The 20,837-nt window shown below is 34.4% G+C and overlaps 1 pseudogene; it reads right to left on the bottom strand.

The window, feature by feature from the left end:
• Positions 1 to 1,235: 1,235 nt before the first annotated feature.
• On the bottom strand, positions 1,236 to 17,167 carry LOC111380897 (annotated as a pseudogene).
• Positions 17,168 to 20,837: the final 3,670 nt, after the last annotated feature.

Below are 20,837 nucleotides of genomic sequence, written 5' to 3'. Positions count from 1 at the left end.
ATTGCTCTTGCTTAAAGAAAAATGATATATATTTTTTATTTATTTATTATTATTTGTGTGTGGGTGTTGGCGGGGAAGGGGGTACATTGGTAATTCTTCTGTAATTTCGTCAAAATACAGAGCTCATCCTCAGACAAGTTTAGTATAACGGCTAGAATTTTTCTAAAAATATGATACAAAATGGCTGCCAAACAGCATCTGGATTGTTACATTCTGCCCATATTTAAAATTGATGTTTATGAAGGCTTATTTTTTAACAAGCGGTTCTGTAGAATAAGTCTTCTACCGAAGTAGCCTTCCCAAGTTACCCAACAACAAAGAGAGAATTTCAAGACGAGAAGTGTCCGTTCTTATACTAATTGTAACATTCACTTCTGAGTAGAACTTGCCCTTTAAATTAGCTTGTAAGGTAATAATATCGAAAGTACATATAAATCCACGTAAAAGACATTTCACAAGCAATGTCAAATACAATTAAATGCCAATTCACGTAATGCTTTATTGGGTGAACGACTCAACCTGTGCATCATGTCTGGAATTCCCCATCTGGAAAAGGCTGAATTTTGAGTCCTTCGGTAGCTGATTATTTCTTTTGGAGTCAAGTCTCCATCAGTTCGATAAATTATTTCAAATGGTGATTATTGACAACACAAATGTATTAACTCTTTCCCTTTTTGCAGGTGAATAATTCACATCCTTGTATAAAAATTTTCATTATTTTTCACCTTTCGAAGCTATAATAGGAAACAATTATAAAGATCTTCATTTTCAGCTAAAGTTTACATGTAAACGCTCATGAAACACTAAAGAATTTCTCGTTACAAAATACAAAAACATAATATTCATCTCTACTCGATCTCTCTAAGACTTCATAAAAAAAGCTTTCTAGACATCCTAAATGACCAATTCGCGCAAGAATTGCCTAGGTTGCAATTGCCAATGCCCAATCACTGACTAGCGAACTAAAACCGACAGCACGTGGCAAAAGATATAAGCAAGCCGGACATTCCTAGACAACCAACTTTGAGACCAGATCTTTGAAAGACTCGAGGACACTTGTCGCTCGAGAATATGCAAAAGATCATTCTACATACTCACCTTCGGGAGTCACTGTGTGCTTTAGTTGGAATGGAAAACAAAGATGCAATTTCCGTATCCACTCGTCACTCCATAGCCCTAACTTTACAGTATATCCATTACCAAAATGCATCCCATCAATGAAAACAGCAAAAAGGTAGCCAAAAAGAAAGCTTTTATACCAAATGAAAGAAAATCCTGAAAGTGGAAGTTGGTACACACTATTGGACACGCATGGAACAATACAATGAACAAAAATTTAATGACTATCTTGCTTAATACCATCCAGTCTTCCCTACGACACACGCCATGAGATTTTCAAAGAAATACTCAAAATTCCTATGCAAATTCCTATTTGAACATTATGATAATGAAGAAAGATAGCCAATGCAATTTCCAAGGAAACAAAGACTACCTGAAAATGCATAATATGTCCGTGTATTTGAAGTCCATCAGACCAATCTATATACATTTTAATTCTCCATGTCAACACTTCATTGCACAAAGTAGATTTCTTTGTTGCTAATGGCATCTGTAGCACTCCAATTCTACTGTATGACTCCGTAGGGACCCCTTGCATAGGCTCGTCCAAGAATCTAATTACAAATATCAAAAATCAATTAGAAATGACAAAAAAAAAAAAAAAAAAAAAAAAAAAAAAAAAAAAAAAAAAAAGAAAGAAAGAAAGAAAGAAAGAAAGAAAGAAAACAACTTACTACAGATAGAATATGCTTACCATGTATGCACACACGGCAAAATCGAGTTTGGACCAAAAACCCCCATCCTAGCTGTACAAGGAACCATATGAATGTATCCCATCTTATTCAATCACCCTCCCCACCCCCACCACCACTCAAATAAAAAGAGAACCAAAACCCAAAAATTGGCACCACTGCCAAATTTCACAGAGAGATACAGGTGCACATACACAGTAAGAGGGAAAGAGTAATAACCAGCATGGAACAGCAGTAAATTTTATTCCAAAAATGTAAAAATTAATATTAGTATCTAAGATAAATGAGATAAGCTTGCCTCTTTTGAAGTTTGAACTTGTATTCCTGAAGCAAGTATATCATTTCTCAGAATAACCTCGGCAATGGAGTATACATGAGGATAAAACTAAACAGATAAAAGAATATTTTATTTTTAGTAAATCTATGCAGCAAATAATGTAATAGATTCAAAAGGAGCGTTAAAATTTTTAAAAGCTCCTTGAAAATCATCCTATAAATAATGCCAAATTTATCATTGTCAATGCTCATGAATTGTATGTCTAGTCTCAATTTTCCCCCATTACCTAAATGGCAATTTCGCACGCCATTTCTAGGATTGCTCCCTGTACATTACCAAACATTTCTATTCAGAACCCATGGTGGCGCAAACTTTGAGTAATTCCACTTTTGCTGCTTAAAGTAATTCCTCCCCAAGTTATAGGAACTCCCTCCCTGCTGAAAATCAAATCTGTGATTTACATCTGAATTATTTACAGCCAGTGAGTCAAATCTGGTTTTCCTCACATAATTTTCATCTGAGTGATGAGCAGTACAATTATCAAAACCCGCATCTGCTTTATCTGCAGGTTCACTCAGTGACGGACAGTTAGCAGCAGAGGCTAGTGGGTTCCTCTTGTCACAGGGATATGGAGGCAATGGGGGAAAGACGTGGAATGGCACACCAGGAGCTACATCCCAAGGATCCTCGGAAGTTTCTGCTTCTAGGCCCCCAGATTGTTTTATGATAGTAAATGGAATGCCATAAGAGACAGAAAGACCTGAAATAAAAATTTGCTGTGATACACCCAGTACTGCATCAAATGGACCCTTCATGTGCATGGATTCCTCTCGGTGATCAACAGAGGTCAAAGACGCATCATATGGGAGCGTAGGACCATTACGAGGAGATGAAAACCCAGGAGGAACATCATTGTTGATGCTTGGAAAAGGGCATACCTCCAACGGATTATCCCATCTACTTTTACGCTTGTGCTTTTTTTTGCCATTGGTTCCACAACTATCACCTGAGGATGAGATGTCTGGAACACCAGGGTTACCCATACAAGATTCAGGCACAGAATGCGTTTCCCAACACCATTGCTTTTGAAAGTTTCCTATCACTCCCATGATCATGTAAAACAGGAAACTTAGGGTAGCTAGAATGAGGATTATATTCCATCCTCCCATCAACCATCTCCTTGCAGCCATTTTTTCTCATATGTCTAGGAATCCACTTATCCCGAAAGTTCCTTGCAATTTGATGGACCTGAGAAGTGAAATAAAATTCATAGCTTCAACCAACAACTCAGCAATATGCCTTCAATCATTAAGTGAATCTTATAACATTATATTGGAAGATAATCTTCAAGAAACAACCATCAGAACATCCAGACAATAATGAGTGCAAATATTCATAAATAAAAACCACAATAATTACAAACTCTAGTACAACAAATTATTATGACCGCCAAAATGCAGTGATAAACACTACAGAAAGGTCTGAAAGATGGAATACAATATTTGGAATAAACAGGTAATGGCTTGACATGAATTCACCTCATTTTATGTTTGCTATGACCTATCCACTAAACCATGTTCTCGGGAAAAAATAAAACTATTAAATTGATGTGGATTTGCCTGTATACTAGCTAAATTTCTTATAGGTACATATTAAAATGTATGCACTATCATTTGGTTGTTATTTAAATGTCGAGATTGAAGGTAACCACCATAACCATTGTTCAACATCCAACAAGGGAAATAGCCTGTGGTGGAAAGTAACCAAAATCGTGCTACTCTCTCTCTCTCTACATATTAGATGAAAGGTAGCCAATGGTCGAAAGTGGAAAAGATGGTACTACTCCCTAGGAGAGTAAACAGTTGAATGAAAACAATACAATATAAATAAAGAGGATGGAGAGTGTCTGATATAACATGAACCAGTGCTGCTAAATAATTCTTACTAATGCTTTCTTTTCCAACTCATTTCCCCATATTCAGGGGAATTTTGGTCGATTTCCAGGAAGCTAGGAGATCTCAGCTACCCATCTTGAAAAAGCTACAGTGATTTCTCTTTTACTTAAACTAGTTAGTTTTCTGCATTTATACAAATACTAATTTAAGTCTAAAACAAAAGGCAAAATATAGGAAACAGAAAAGTCCGGAAAAGAGTGGAGACAGAGTCATTGAACAGAACTTCCATGAGCTGCAGACAAGAAAAAACAGATTTGACATTCATAAACTTCTAACAACTATGAAATTACTCCTACTAACCTCGGGGAATAAGAAAGAACAGAATTAAACTCAACCCAGGATTATCTTCCTTATGTTATTACGTTCACTTGTATACTTTAATTTTCAAGGGAAAAAATCTTCATCCGGACACATTATTTTGGATTATTATTATTATTATTATTATTTTTCCCACCTTCTAAGAGAATCTTCAATGGTGGTGTAAAATAGAGATATAGATCTCCAAAGTGTCCAGAAACCTCTCCCATGGAGAGATGCAAAGGAGTTGCAAATTGCATTTTCCGGCAGAAAATATAAAAAAGCGGATTTATATTTTTCCATTAGAGAAGAATTTGGACTTAGATCCACCCGGATGTAAAAGTAGTTATCCAATTTTACACCACCATTGGAGATGCTCTAAGGAATATAACTTGTTTCATTCTGTCAAAAAGATGCCAGAAAATGGGCGCACAATTATGAACATTAACATTAAGATGCAAGACACATTGTAAAACAATACCTGTTTGTCACCGTGTTCCGTCAGTATCAGTATTGAATCTTTAAAGCTGCAATACAGAATAACATGCAATTCAGAAATAAAAATGTAAGCATGATAGACAACAACCAAAATTACTCCAAACTAAAAGATAAGTTTTTGGGAAAACTTTGCTCATAGCATTTCAAGACAACAAAAATTACTTCTTTTAAACGAATATAGGAGAAACAAAATTCTTTGTTCTGTAGTGATCCATGTGACAATATCAGTAAGAAGTAAAAAATATATCCAAACAGAACTGATCCATGAACCAATAGAGTGAATTTATGATTTATATAAATAAACACCAGAAATTGACAATAATAAATGTGTACAATAATGTGCATATGCAAATGGAGGGAGATCAATGGTCAAAGTTATTTACTTGATGTGTCGATTACAATAATGTTCTCAAGGTATTTTTGTAGATATTCCTCCTTTGCACTAAAGAGTAGCCCAGGTAACATCATTTTGATAAACTGAACCGGTCAAACTTTTTTAAGGTTGCAAGCATCTTGAAAACAGGACTACACCAACATAGTATGGATAATGAACTTTTTTGATTTCCAAAATAAAATATCAGAAATCAACATAGTATCACAACTGCAATAATGGTATGCTGCTAATTAATCATAATTTAGCCCGTGTTTGGTCCGGATTAAAATCTCTAAGTCAAAGTCAACAATTAATTTTAACCACATATTTTATGGAACTCAGAGCTTTTCAACCCCACACTTCATCAATTTTTATCAAAATTTACTAAAATTCTGAATTTAATCCCCACCAAACAGAGGCTTAATATATCTAAACACTCTACATACATCGCTAGTGAGCAAGTGATTTTGCATATTTAAATCAGAAAACTCAGCAAAATTTGAAAATTAATCCAATAATTCGAAGACAACAAAATCTCTACAAATAGTTTAACATGAAACTTATTGAGTATTCATTGACCTCTCCACTCCTGGACGTGCAGGACCTCCACTTATGTGCTCCAAAGTAAGAATATCCCTCATTGCCAGATACTCAAGCACCTGAAGGAAAGAACAGCGAGCTACAAATGTGGGAAAACTCTTAACAGTATTTTATAAAAACAAGTACATTATATTGCATCGTCTTCATTATTATCACTGTCACCAATGATTAAATTTAACTTAATTTATATGAATCAATTATACTGCATTATTAAGATTACCAAGTGCTAAAGCAATACCAACAATAAGTGTATGACTCCCCTTTAAAAGATGCTGAGTGCCACTCTTTCAAGAAGTTAATCAAACATGATTTGGAATTCTCTAACATTATCATTTTCTTGCCAAAGAGTAATTTGGTTCAACAAAACCAACTTGATAACGTTAGATACACAATATGTACTAGAATACAGTTATATATTCATATCGGAACAATGGATATAACAGGAACGCTTTTAAGTCATAGTTGATATTGATACATCAAAGATTAGCTATACAATCACACCCCAAGTAATTTATTAGAGAACCAGTCAATTTGTGTGGCTATCGGTAGGCAAATAAATACATGATATATTTATATACTGAATGTAGCTCATTGACTACCCAATAGTGACTAGATCGGATGAGCAGATCTGCATGCCAATTGTGGTTCTACTGAACTGATTATATCTTAATCAAAACCAAACTTGGAATTCATTTCTTTTACCAATGAGGTATTATTTAACAGTTCTGAAATGTTTAAGCACCCAGTTAAGAAAACATTATCTAGCACATCAGTTTCAACATGCTTACCTTAAGAAGCTTTCTCAGGATCGGAGTCTTAATGAATTCCCTTCTGTACCTCATCATTATGTTGTGTAACATCTGCAAGCCTACAAAGATAAGAAGAGACATACATCCATGAATGTGGTTGCATTTGTGGAAAAATTGACATAAAAGACATTTACTAACAACAAATCACCAAGAACTACCATTCTTGTTAATTATATCGATTAGTACGGTCCGTGATTTTGTCTTCAACATGGCATCCAAGATCATTGAAAGATCTTGATTACTACGAAAAGGGAAAACAGGATAAGTATATCACAGAATAATTCATTCAAAGATAAGCAACTAAGTTTTACTGGCTAAAATAACAAAACTTAATTGCTACAAGAAAATACTATAGGAAGTAACAGCTCTAAATTACCTCTGAATGGTTTCACCATGCCCATTATTCCCCGAAGCAGCAGTAAGGAAAAGAAGCTTCAAGTAGCCTCTCCATGCATCCTATTAGGAAATAAGAAAACAAATTTTAAAATTAAGTTGAATGCAAACAAAACAGGATCAAATTCATGATTTACATAACACAGAGAATAACAACATCAATCAATTTAGGAAATTAGATATCACAATGTTTAACAATAATTCAGATAATTGTAACAAAAATTGGAACCAAGGAACCAAAAATTCTCACTTACTTTTATAAATAAAAAAATAGCAGAGTATCAGATGCTCCAGAAAACCAAGAGAAAATAAAAGAAATCAGGCAGGTAGAATAGCAGGTGAGAAATAACATACTTTTCGCTTGCTTATTCCCCCTTCAGGATTCAGCAACTCATTTAGTTTCTCCACAACTGCAAGCAATAAGTTAAGTCATTCCAGTAAAATACAAGCAGAATAACCGCAAAACAATATCAACAGAAAATCATCTACCTGCTTCAAAATGGCTATATAAGGAAAGTTCTGGCAATTTTTTGGGTTTATAGGGTACTATAATTGACTTATCCACATCTGCAGTTCTTTTGCCAGTCATAGCATTAGATTGGAGCTTCCCCTTCTTTACTGAAGATGATGAATGATGAGATTTTGCAAGTAGATTAGACTCTACAAATTCTTTCCTTAGCCCACTTACCAGATTTTAACTTCCTCCGAGTTTTAGCAACTTTTTTAGGTGGTCCAGTAGGGGCAGTCATCTCCATTTCACAATTGGAGAACAAGGAATCTGTCGTGTTCCTTTCTGCTGCAGAAAACTCGTGCACAACCACAGAGATGGCTTCTTTTGTACAATCATCTGATTGTAAGGACACATCACCGGATTGAACAAAAGAATGTCTCTGGCACGTTGAAGTCCTTAAGCAACCATCAGTGGAAGCAGAGTCAAGATTTTCAGCTTTTTGAGTTAAAATTTCCGAAGTGTGTCTCTGAAATGTTCTCCAAGCGACTAGCAAAACATTCCAGTTGCTTCATTCTATCTTTGTTTTCTAGTGCTATCTTTGCAACGGTAATTTCTGTATCACTGGAGGAATTTGTCATTGTACCATTCAAATCATTATCTGTCTCATCACAAATCATAACAGGTTCTGGATATTCTTCATCAGAATCACCCTGAATGATTACTTTGGCATTTGATGGATCACCACCTATATACCCCCGACAATTAGGTGAACCACATACACATTTTTTAACAGCAGCTCCAAACACGCGTACATAATTGTAGTCAAATGTAACTTCTTCACCCTGACAAAATAGTTCAACCATCAGTATGCATGCATTTGTTACAACACTAATCAGTTAAGCGTAAAAATTAAAAAGTAAACCAAAACATGGTCGACTAAAACCAAGACAGGCTATGGCCATATATCCTTGTATCTGAAATAACTGCATCTGAAGGTTAACAGGCACTGTGTATTACTCGAAAGCAATGTGAGCTAATAGTAATAGTATAATACCCCCTCTTGGAAACAAAGCAAAAGAAAAAGGGAAAATAAAAAGTGGAAGAAACCTCCCAGCAAAGATGTCCAATGTTCTTCATCAGACAACAATGCAAAATCCAGAAACCTCAGGAAGAGGGAACAGTCAATTAGTCAGCAAATGAGGAATGTATTGTTAGCAGAGGGAGTTTACCTTCTTAATATCCCTCAAAGCAAACAGTCCAACACAAACTTCTCCATTCACCATCCACTGTCAAATAAACTCTGGGTCAAAATTTTAGCAGTACCAAAAGCATGTATTAAATTTTTGGAAGCTGTAGATTAAGAGTTTAGTACAATAGTTTATAATTTAGTATGGCATAAACTTTTAGACAACAAGGCATAAACAAGCAGACGTGAAATGAGCATGAACAACATGAAAGGTCTATTTAAATAATCTGCTGTCACTAGCTTCTGATCAGAAAATGGCAAAGCTTTATCAAAAGATGATAAACCTACAGAAAGGGAAGAGAGGGATGGGAAGGCCATGGGGAAAGAAGAGAATAGGGAGACGGAATAGATCTAGAAGGGAGGGGAATATGTAAGAAGATCAGCAACTGAAAGGAACATCATCCTAAACTGTCTTCAATTTATTTTACATAGAAGATTAAGCTCACAGGAATACCTTTTCTGTAGGACAGTTAGGATTGCAGCTGTGGTTTATGAAACGACCCAGGTTCCCTTTAACGCATGCATCAATAATCTGGAATAACACAATAATTTTGTCAACAGTCAACACTAACAAAAAATGTAAAAATATCCAGATGAGCTTGAATTAGAAACCACCTGACAAAATGCAAAGAGATAATCAAGTTTCATCATATTATATATCAAGTGCCTTTCCCGAAGATGGTCAATGCATTAGTTCTATCATTTTAGTCCAGCCACGCTTACCTCATCTAGACTCAAACTCAAATCTTAAATTGAGTCAAGATAAAGGGCACAAACTCGAACTATAAACCCTGCTTTTGAAAATAGGAACAACTAGTACACAAAGCAGAGGACACTATTGATGGAGAATGACAAGTGATATTATTATATTTAATTTCCAATTTTAATGCGTATTTAGGAAACATAATTAGTCATTCATTTAGAGTATCTTCCTACTTTAATTATCATAAGTTTAAACCCTATATAAAGGGATCTAAGCAATGTAATTGAGACAACTTTGAAATGAATAAAATTTGATATTTTCTCCCTTATTTCTCTCTTCCTCTTCCCCTCTTCTTCTCTCCTTTCCCCCTCCTTTCTCTTCTTCCCTCCTCTTTCCCCTTTTCCTATAATTGTCTCATAACATCCGGCGTCAACTATATTTGCACCTCAAACACCCCACCACGGCCAGAAAACAATATATAAAAATCAAAAAGGTGTTTCCTATCAACAAAATAAAGTCATATACTACCAAGAATTTCGAAATAGTGATTTAATCATTCCAATTGAAAAAAAATGAGTTTAGACGTTGGGCGCTTTTAAGTTACATAAATTACCAAAAATGAGGCACTTATAATTTGTGGCCATTCTATGGGATGCTCTCATCTCGGGAGTAAAAGAAAGAGAAGAGGTTGAAGAAACAAGTGGGAAAAGATGTAAGTATTCATTGTGGTTTTGCAGCAACCTTTCAAAGGAAAAGAAAGTCTTTTCAAAAGATCCCATTTACGTTGGACAAAAGCGAATGCTCCTCCTGTCAAAAAGGTATCACAGCATCATCCCATCATCTATCACATCAGGATGCATACTAACCCAATGTGCAAAAGACATGATCTTAATCAGCAGAAGAAAATTTTGCATGCAAAACTGCCAGCAATGGCGTTACTCGAGTCATGAAGTTCCTCAAACAAAAAAAAAAAATAATAATAATAATAATAATAATAACAACAACACAAACACTACAAGGAACTTAGCAACAGTATCATCAGAAACTGACCTCCTCCAACTTCAAAAGCATTTGAACACTTAAAAGGACATTGTGTGTTTATTTATAACTACAAATAGTAAGTGATGAAGGCCAAACCTCACTGCCATTCAATGTCATGAAGTAAAAATGTTTATGGCCTTTCAAAGCATACTCTCTTAGCCGAACTTCGTAAGCATGCACATCAAGCACCTGTGAGGTCCACAAACTAACATTGGCATACAACAAAGTGATGTGACTACAATCATAAGATCTCACGTACATGTATACATGTTTATTTCACCCAATGAAACTTATTTAAAATATCAAAACTCAATATACTTTCATATAGATGCAGCAGAAAGCAATAGACAAATATTGAGGGCTATTCCAGTTATAGTATATTCCCTTCTGACAAGAAAAAAGATTTATTCATAAACAAACTATTTTCCTCCGTAATACCGATAAAGTATTCCATAATCTCCTACCATCTAGAACAATGTCACGGCCCATCATCTGACAAAAAAGGAGAGAAAATAAGAGGCACACATTGATTAAAGAGGTTCTCTCAGAAAACAAGGCATTTCTCTAAAAATCCATAACAAAATATTTCAACAAAATTTAATCTATAAAAATAAAATGAATGAATAGTAGCAAACAATAAATTAACAAAATCGAAGAACATAAAAACACCATTAATCTACCACTAGAGTATAAATCTAAAACAAATGAAAAGACTTGCCAACTATTCAAGGTTTTTTCCTGACTTCAAGAGAAAAGAATGCAAAAATACAGACACGACAAGAAGAAAAAAAACAAAAGAAAGAGGAGCGAAGTTACATGAGGCTGAAAAATAGCAACTTCAATTTGTGTGTGCTTTTTGGGAGGTTATCGCACATCAGTTGTAGGAGGACAGGACACGCCCTGATCTCCAATTCTATTATTTCTAGTTTTCGTTGGATAATGTTTCAAACAGTCCAAAAAACCCTTAACATTCTGAGCAGTTAATAAACAATCTAAAAAGTTAAAGCAATTAAAACAAGCTCACAGAGTGAAGAGTAAGGTGTGCACACCTCAAACTCCCCAAATGCCCCAGCATGCACCTCAATAAGTCAAACCTTGACATATGTCAATTAAAATTGAGGTTCAGCTTTGCATGAGGCGCTTGTCAAGGTGTAAGCCCTGGCAAATTTTGGAACAATCACGACTAGCACAAGAGAAACCTAAAGGATATAAATAAAAGAAAATAATTAGTTACTAGCATCTTCACAATGGCATCACAGGATTTTCCTACCTTTGTTGAAAACTGTGATGCACGGACACTTCAATTAGGGTTGTGTCCGTGTATGACACGTCATGTCATGTCGGATAGTGATACTCTCTAGCCAATCTACCATAGTCATTTTTTCTTTCATTGGCAATAGTAATAATTTTAACACAAAATTTTTATAATATAACAAATAGGCACTCTTATTTAAAAATTTCAATGAGAAAAATTTATAAGAAGTATAAAACTAAGGTCATACTATATAAATGAAGAAATTTAAAGAATTTAATCAACATTTCCGCAACGTGTTGTATCGGTACTTTTTTCAAAAATCGTATCGACGTGTCCGACACACGTTAGTGTTGATGCATCTTAGATTGCAAAAAATATATAATGGAAACATAAATATAAGATCACGCCATAATTAGCAACTTGATTCACAGTATTCATTGTCACTCGTGTTCGAGCAAGTATAAAGTCAACAAAGTGTGACTTCTTAAAACATATTAGATTCCAAGTACCTAGTAAATGGGAATACAAGTTACCTCCCCAACATATTCAATAAGAAACTGTCCTTCAGAGATATACTCATGCGCCTGAAGGCCATAGCCCTTCTTTCCACACCAGAACCACTTTAATTTAGCATACCTGTGCTTCTGAAACTGCAACAAGAGTATGTATGGAAATGGCCTCAGAAACAAAAACAAACTCAATTACGAGTTCAGTATCTACTAAAACATTAATGCACCTGTTGATTGGAACAAAGTTCACCACATGGACAAGTCCCTTGAACGCATTCAATGTTAAGCATCCGGTTCAAACATTTAGCTCCACAACCCATTCTACCTTCTAACGGAGGTTTGCAATGGCATACCATTATCTGTTAGGCATATAAATGAGAAACAGCCAAGAAACAAAAAGTTTTAGGTGGAAGTCATAAATGTGAAGAACAAAAACCCAGGCACAGTGGACTGACACATGCATCCAGATGGACCATGAGACCTTATCATTTATTTATCGAGCTGCTCCAAGTTTGCAACATCACTAGTCACTGAAGGCAGCAACCAAATTCTACTGGCATCAACCCCAAACTAGTGCATTTTCCATATGTCCACATCCATAGTGCATTTATTATTGTTTTCAAGAGGCTCTGGCAAAGGTCAAAAAAACAGTTCAGCAAGTTCTTTCACTTGTAGAGACCACTGACATACTGAAAAGATAATATAGCAACACATCTTGCACACCCAATATGGCTAGCACGTAATGTAAAATATTTCCATCATACTTCTCTTGTAATAATCCAAGATATTTCGAATATGCTATCGATATTTCTGTGTGCTTTAAGCTTATGGCTACATGTATGTGTCAAAAAAATTTTTATGGTGAAGGTCACAAAATTTAGTTTACAATCAAAACAATGGGATCAATGGCCTTATGTATAAACAAGGAAAAATGTATCACCCACCTGGTGTTTGTCGTATAAATAGAACAATAAATCATCATAAATTAAAATGGCAGGCTAAACCTTAGATAATAGAACTATAACAAAAGGGCAAAATAGGAAATGAATCCTTTAATTTAGGAAAACTTTGAACAGAACCACAAACAGATTTAGTGAGATAATTCTTCCTCGTTAACAGAAAAAACAGCATGTCTCTGACAGTTCCAGAAAATCTTTATGGGAAGGCAAAAGCATTAGTGAATGTAAAGTGGAGTTCTTTATGATTCCTTTCAGTAATTTATACAAAAATATACAAACAAAATAGGATTCAAGAAGCAGTATGCATTGACCATCTTATGCACAATACTAAACTGGAACATCTGCCCAAACCTTCAAGTTAAACTCTACTACATCTGTCACCTCAAACCAGTGATCTACTTTCATGCTCTCATACTCCATGTCAATTACCAAGTGGAGAACTACAAGGTCATACGATCTTGAAATTATCAAAAGCATCAAATCAATTCTGTTTGTTCCATGAATGAAATACAATTCAGAAATTTCGTAACCACAAAATTAAACATCTCCAGGTGACTAACATCTACTTACATAAGCACTCGAAGGAAGAGGCTTCACAGGTAAGCAAACTTTTTATCATAAATGACTTCAGTAACATATTAATATGTATTAAACCATACAAAAATATAAGATATTTCTATTCCAAATTTTGCAAATTTGCAATGAAGTCGGTAATTTCATTTTAATATATGCTGAGACCGTATAAGAGATTAATTCAAACTGAATACAAATTGAGATATTATAGAAAATGGACACAACAGCATTTACCTCATCAATAGATTGACTTTTATAGCTTCGATGCAGAAACAAGTTTGACTTGATAAGCTTCTAAGATGACTGTTGAGAAGCTGCAAAACAGGAAGAGTATATCATTCTTCAATGCATTCAAAATACAAGGATGGGGACAACATTATTGTTGCAACATCATTGTGGAGATCAAATACCTGTTGACTGATTTGGATTAGACTTCAAGAAGGCGCCACGAGCATCATCTTCACAGGAACCATCAGATATTTCCAGCTCTTCATTGATCTCTGCATTTGACTTCTCTTGCGGAATTGAGCAGTCAGCAAAGTCTTTATCGTTGTTATCCTTGCAAGTCCTTTAGTAGGAAGAAATATAAGAACAAAAAACCCTTCCAACTGCAGAATACAAGAAAAAATCTCACATCTTAGAAATTATTATATTGTAACCAGTACACTCCACCAAGGCTCAACGTTCAGGATCTCTTCACAATTAGTACCGAAGTGCTGCCGTGCTTATATGTTCTCAACTGAATAGATCTATACCGCTTTCATCATTTCATTTAAAACCGAATGCTTAAGCTTGTGGTCTGGTCAAGTCTTCCCTTAGAAGAGACCCTCAAATAGGAGGTATATGCAACTTGATGTTACCTTAAATGAACTAGCTGTTGAGAAAATACACACAAAACCAAAAGTTTCAAAAGTGGGACGTGAAATAATGATTTGAGAATCAATGCCAGACGAGTATGTGATTTTAAAAGTGTGCATGAAATGTCCAACAATAGTATGCTTGCATCTCTCATCATTCACTTCTTGAAAACCTACCAGAAGGAGTTTGAAGAATGCATCTAAATCTTCATGATTCATTTTAAGAATGTATGATCTTAAAAGTTCTGGGGCATGAACTGTTCCAATAATGGTACGCTTGCATCATTCACACTTCTTGAAAACCTACCAGAAGAAGGTTGAATACTTTTTCGAAATCTTCATGATCTATTTTAAATCTAGCAAGGTATCTTATTGATAAAAGCATGTCTGTAACCCATGGACAAGCAGTCCCTTAGGATCAGAAATTTACACTGGTCCCAAAAAACACACAAACTATAAGTAACACTTTCTGAAGGAAGAAATTTCTGGAACAATTTTAAAGACATTTTGATCTCAAAGACAGCCTATTTCACACTCCTCCCAAACTTCCAAACCTGAAAATTCCTGGTAAGTAAATATCTTTAAGAAATGTTACAACCAGTTTTAAGAGCAAATGTTTGCCACAAATAATATTCTATAATTGAATTCACCAAAGACAACCACAGGTATACCTAATTCTTGACACACAATGCGAACCATTTTGAGGATCTTCTTGAATATTACAATTACATACTATTATCCACACAAAACTTCAACTATAACTTGCGAAAATGGTATCGATACTTTAAACACAGAGTAAAAAAGAAAACTTTACAAAGATTAGCCAACTGGACCAGACAGATTATGTCTTAAAGGCTTCTGCCTCAGCATCAATCGAGTCTTTGTAAATGTAAATGTTAATTATGACGGGTAATTATGGAAGGATACTATCTCTTGAATAATTATATAGAGGCTGCTGATTGAGGTGTTGACATTAGGAGAAAACTTTGCCACTATACAATGGCAAGTTGCCTATACCACATTAATATTTATTGCATGATTGCACAGCTTATTGCAACAAACATGTTCGCTTACCATTTGCAGTTTTTTTCGTCAATTTGATCTGCAAGTGTAGCCGGGATGCGCCTCCATTTATCACAATCATCACAAAGCACCCCACGCATTTCTTGGTGGAATGTATTGATCCTTTGCCCCATCTGACATATTTTGCAAGTTGTTTCTCTCTTTGTTTGAGCAACCAATCTCTCCAAGATTAGATGATGCTCGATTTTCTACAAAAATAGTTAAAATTTAGATTAGATAATGGGGCCAGAGCATGATGTCGTATATCTATAATTTGAGATTCACTTTGAGCATGTTCGGTAGTGCTTAAAGGCAAGGGAAACTCATTTTAAGTTATTTATATGCCAAACTTGATTTTCAACGTTACATCTTTCACTAATAAAAACTTACTTCCCTAGAAAGAAAGGTCATTCTAAAAATTAAGTCTTTCTAGGAAAGTAACTTTATGCACAGCAAAACATGCTCTTGGACTTGTTCTTTTAACCTTTTTTTCATGTCAAGAGGGAAGGAGCAATTTGCTTTACATACATCTATACAAAGAAACTTGTTGTAATGCCTTCTGCCAGGTGGCTTTCCGTTTCAATGAGGGCACAGCTAGTGTCCCCCTTCTCCTTAACCTTATGCTTACCAACTGACTTGTTCTGGTTTCCCTTGTTTTTAGAAGCATTAGGTTTCTTGGATAAATCCAACATTCGGGACGTTTGTTTGCTCCGTTCCTTTGCTCTAGAGATTTTAGGCAATTTTTTAGGAAACAATGTCTCTGAGCTCTGTGACTTGAATGAATCATAAGCGACAAGAAGCCCAGAAGAAGGATTCATTTCTACATTGTCTTCTGCACCTTTTTCAAAAATTGGAGGTTCTGGAACCGAGTTTATAACTACTGAATCAGGCGAAGTTCCAAGATCCGAACACCTATTATCAATGGATGCCCCAAAATTATCAACCTCCTCCTGGCAGTTAATTTCATGTTGGTTGTTGGGCACTCCTTCCTCCAGCTTAGTTTCAATACTCTTAAATAATTCCGGAATACTTTTCCCTATTGCATTATAATTCTCGTCGTCATTACCAATGGGGCAACTTCGGATCAATTCTTCGCGAATTCTAACCTTTAAAGAGATGTGGCCAGTTGGGGTGCACCTTTTCCTCGTTGATTTCTTCGAGTGTAGACCAACCTGTTTCCTACCAGTCTTCCCATTTCCTTGGGCACTTCTTCCTTTTTTTTTTGTTGCTTCTGCTTCCCTAAATCTGGGTTAAGCCTAACTCGTTCTACAGAATCTTGCAATATATTAACTAGAGATCCCCAAACTGAGGACCGCGCTCGTTTACAGAATGAACTTCTGCTTCTTCTTACAAGTTCCAAGGAACTCAAATCCAACGATAAGTTCTTTTTCACCGTTCTCAACACCTTTCTTGATCATTTTTGAGCCTCACCATCGGTGGCGGATCCAGGATATCGAATCAGCTGGACCGCCGTTAACGCACGATCGCGATGGTAAGATTATTTATTAATATTTAATTAAATAATATTAAAAAAATCTCAATCAATGTATTAATATACTAAAATATAAAAGTCGTATTCAACTAAAAATATAATCCAATAAAACCTAAAACAATGAGAAAAAAAATATATTTTTTCCATAATATATGCATGATCGAGTTTCAAAAAAAAATTCAAACTTAGGTGAGATAAGATAGAGTTTATACGTAAATTATGATAAAACGGTAAAGACAAGTTTTGAGCTTCGCGAATGTTATGCAAAATTTTCAAAATAATGAATTTTAGAATTAAAATATTTTTTAATCTCAAAAGAAAAAGTGTGTTCGAACTCTTGAAATAATAAAAAGCAACACTTAAGTTGTCCAAATTTGAATTTTATAAAATAAATTGATAAAACATAACAATAAAAGTATATATATTGTGAAGTAATAATTTGAGTCAATAAATTTTTTAAAAAAATTACTTCAAAAATGAAAATTAATTACATATAATTGTTTAGGTATTATTTGTCGTATTAAAAATTTGAACCAAAAAATGGTATTACATGGAATTGAACCAGGTAAAGTGCTGTGGAAGGGAATCGAACTTGTGTGACATTGCATGGAGAAGCAGCGCCTATCCATCAGGCCTGCATGCTGATTCGTTGAGAATTGATACAAAATGTATATATATAGAAATATTTAACAGTAATTTTCATTAACTATTTTTCTTCACGGATCCAGTGTTGGCGGCAGCACCAGCTCGTCAGGTGCTGGATACGTCCCCGAGTCACCATTCTCATATAATTTCATCTTTCGCCCACTTTGCTTCTGAGTAGATGCATAAGCGATTAATAGATGATTGTTTTCAAGTTTTTTGTCAACTTTAACCACATCCTCACTTTCATTATCCCTCTGTGTAGTTGTTGGCTCAGCAATTTGAACAGAGTCAGAAGATTCAAATTTAATGGTTTCCCTTCCTTCATCTACTCTCTCTCTAGATGGATCAGCGCCATAAATATGGTCAAAACCACTAGCTCTACTGGTTACTTTTGCAACATCATCCCATTGCTCGTGATGCTCAGCAAAACTGATAGAATCAAAAGAAGGAAGAAGAAGATCAGCACCAGACATATCAGATGTCACCAAGCTCATAGGTGAGTTCTCAGCTTTCAAAAATAGGGGTTCAGGCAATTGCGAAGACACTGATAACTTTATGGTGCAACACTATTCATTACACCATTTTTTTGCACCAAATAATACAATGTCCATTTCGCCCTTATTTTTTATTTTTCAAAAATAATAATTAAGGGTATTTATGTCATTTTCGTTTTATAATGATGATGATGATGATGATGATGATAATAATAATAGTAATAATAATAATAATAAATCACACTATTAATTATATTATTAAAGTTTATTATTTTTAATAAGATAATCAATAATAATTAATTGTTAATTTAACGTAAAGTTTAATTTGTAAAGTTTATGTTTAAAGTTTAATTTAATGTAAAATTTATTATTTTTATAAATTTAACGTAATTGTTTATCGTAAATTAATAATATAATCAATTATTTTTATCAATTTGACATAATATATAAAACACGTGAATAATTTAGTAATCAATATATTTGTTAATTTAACGAAGTTATGATTTAATAATTTATATAGTTATAAAATAAATAAATAAATAATTTTTTTAAATAAATACATTGAGAAAAATCGAAAGAATGAATAAAATAATAAAACATTGTTCATGTGGTGTAAGTTTTGATGTAATGGTTGGAGAAGAATTTCGATTTGATGCAAGATTTGGTGCAGCACTGGAGATGGCCTAAGATCACATAATTTTTACTAAGATACAAACTAGTGCTATTCCAATAAGACTGATCAAATTATACTTGCCTTCGATGTCTAAGTTCGCATTATCAAAATCCAGAACTTCATAGCATTTACTTGCAAACAAATATAATATCACAAGAAATTATTGATGGGATTTTGAGTATGCAAATTAATGCAAGTAAAAAAAGGCAAAAAGAGATACAATCATAGAAATAACGGAGGCCTGAGAAGCCCTAATTATAGGCAAAATCAGATAATTCAAGAGTTGAAAATGCCAATGCCGACACACACATGTGTATATAATGCAATATATGTAAGTATTATGCCATAGGTCCAATCAATTTTGGATATAAATACTTTTGATATATAATTAATGTAATTTAATGGCAGATCTATTATTTAATTAATAGACAATTAAATAAATAATAGAGTCTGTATATTCAAATTTTCGTAATTTGTTAATCACAAGGAATTGTGATTGTGAGATACAAATTACATTTGATTGAATCTTAAATCGTCCGTGATCGTAAGTAATAACGAGATACGAACATTGTTATTACGGATAGATCATCACGTGTGGCATTTCTTACTTATAAAGTAAGTAGCTGATCTCACAAGCTAAAGTGTGATGACACTTAAATAAACACGTGGATGTTTTGTTATAGAACAAAACATTGGAGACCCGCCGAGAGATTCCACATGGATAACTATCTGAGTGTCAGTGGTTAATCTCTGACGTTCGGTAGTGGAATTGGTCCTTTGACTTAAGATCATCATGGTACCTTATATGAGGACAGTCATATTTTGATGGTGTTGGATGTTGCTCTGCAAAGGGCCGCTAATACGATATCGTTCGGGTACATCAAGAATCGTATGAAGGTTGTGATTGATTAATAAAGGATTCGTCACTCTTAGATAGTAGGAGATTATGATCTACGTTTCATTCAATTAGTCAATGATGAAATTCTTGGCCAAGGTGTACTCATAAGTTGAAAAGAAGTTTTCGACTTATATTGACTTAATAGTGGAGTGAAAGATATGATCGATAATCGAGATTGAACACTTCCATATCTCGTAATTGATCGGATCGTATTGACGAAGGGATTATAGTTTCACGGTAAATAAACGAGTTTGGTTTTGTCATACCACGTGACATTTTCCGTCACATGTATTGCCTTGACACATTGCTAGATGTCAATCTGGAACGACGAGTGTGAATTGACGATAAATTAAAAGGTCGTTTTAATTTATCAATTTTGATTAGATCAAAATAATATTTCACGTCGTTAGATATTGTGATCGGGAACCTGATGGGTTACACACAAAAGAGAATTGAAATATTGCAATTTGTCAATTAATTAATTTAACAACCGTTGAATAAATTAATTAATTGAGTTGGTTATTTATAGGCTCGAATTAATTAATTGGATTAATTAATTCACGGAACGGATTTGATTAAATGGATTAATTGAATATTGAACCGGACTGGGCCAGGCCCATTTGAGCTTATATAAATACATAGCTAGGGTTTTCAATTTATATGATTTTTTTAATAATTATTCTTGTTAGTACAAGAGGTGAAAACCCGGTAGCTGTAATATTATTCTCTGTGTGGATCACCGTTGGAGGCTGAACAATTAGACGATTGTTGGAACGAAAAGAAAAGCAAAAGGTTTGCAGAATTCTTCAAAAGTACAATCTTTATGACGATTTCTATCTAAACACAAAGGAATCCTCGGTGGGAATCGAAATAATTTTAATTTTTCGCTGTACATGTATAAGTAGATTCCCAACAATATATATCAAAAAAATAGTCAAAAAAGGTTCATACCTGGCAACAAATTCA

This window comes from Olea europaea, unplaced genomic scaffold, assembly GCF_002742605.1.
Source record: "Olea europaea var. sylvestris unplaced genomic scaffold, O_europaea_v1 scaffold2226, whole genome shotgun sequence".
Lineage (NCBI taxonomy): Eukaryota > Viridiplantae > Streptophyta > Magnoliopsida > Lamiales > Oleaceae > Olea > Olea europaea.
Note: the sequence above shows the minus strand (reverse complement) of the source record. Positions and strands in the feature narration are given on the sequence as shown.